Here is a 909-nt window from a genome sequence, read left to right on the forward strand (position 1 = left end):
CCAACATGGCGGCGCTTTTCAGCGACGCAGCGGCTCAGCGAACTGCTTCCTGAGGCCCGAGCAGGAAAACTGCAGCTCAACATACAGCCGTTTCTGTATTTTCCAGAAACAGCTGGAAAATACAGAAAACTCCAACTAGAAGTTATTATTCCAGCATGTTTCTGGCGCCCCTCCAACATGGCGCCCATATGTAGCAGGTAGGTCACACACGGAAAGATGCTTTCAGACATGAATATGCAGAGATTCAACACAATAATACAGACAGACGTCACACTGATGATTGGTTGGTTTATAAGAACTGATCCGTTTGGTGTTAAAAACATTTGGACTATTATGAGACTTTACTCAAAGTAAAGCTCTGACTGCACTGAGCTTTGCTTCACAATCACCTCAAGGCTACACATATTCCTACTTTTTCTACCACACTTTTTCCTTCCACTCAACTTTCCTTTAATAAGCTTGGAAACAGCAGCCACAACAGTTGTGGAGACTTTGGTGGTTTTCTGCTGGGTGTCTGTCATCGGCTCCCTCCTGATTTCAAGAATATTCATGGAAAGTTGAGTAGAAGGAAAAAGTGTGCTTGAAAAATTGGATTCTAATTTTCTCACAAACAGAATTTTAGGTTCTGTTTGTGCTTCTGGTTAACTCCAAACCAGAATCATCAAAAAATTACAGAATTAAAAAAATGCTCCTTTAATATTATGCAATAGAAACTAATTCTATGTACAATATTTCTATGGTAAATAAATGATGTCACACCAGTGATGGACACATTGTGCTAACAGTTAGCGCACTTAGCTTCCCCTGTGTTCATTCTGCCAGATGAATCCCAAAGCGCTGATTCGGATAAAGTTGGACATGTTGACGTTTAGATTCTGCTTTTATTTCTATTTCCTCCTTCTGGCCACA

This window comes from Poecilia formosa, unplaced genomic scaffold (assembly GCF_000485575.1).
Source record: "Poecilia formosa unplaced genomic scaffold, Poecilia_formosa-5.1.2 Scaffold360, whole genome shotgun sequence".
NCBI lineage: Eukaryota > Metazoa > Chordata > Actinopteri > Cyprinodontiformes > Poeciliidae > Poecilia > Poecilia formosa.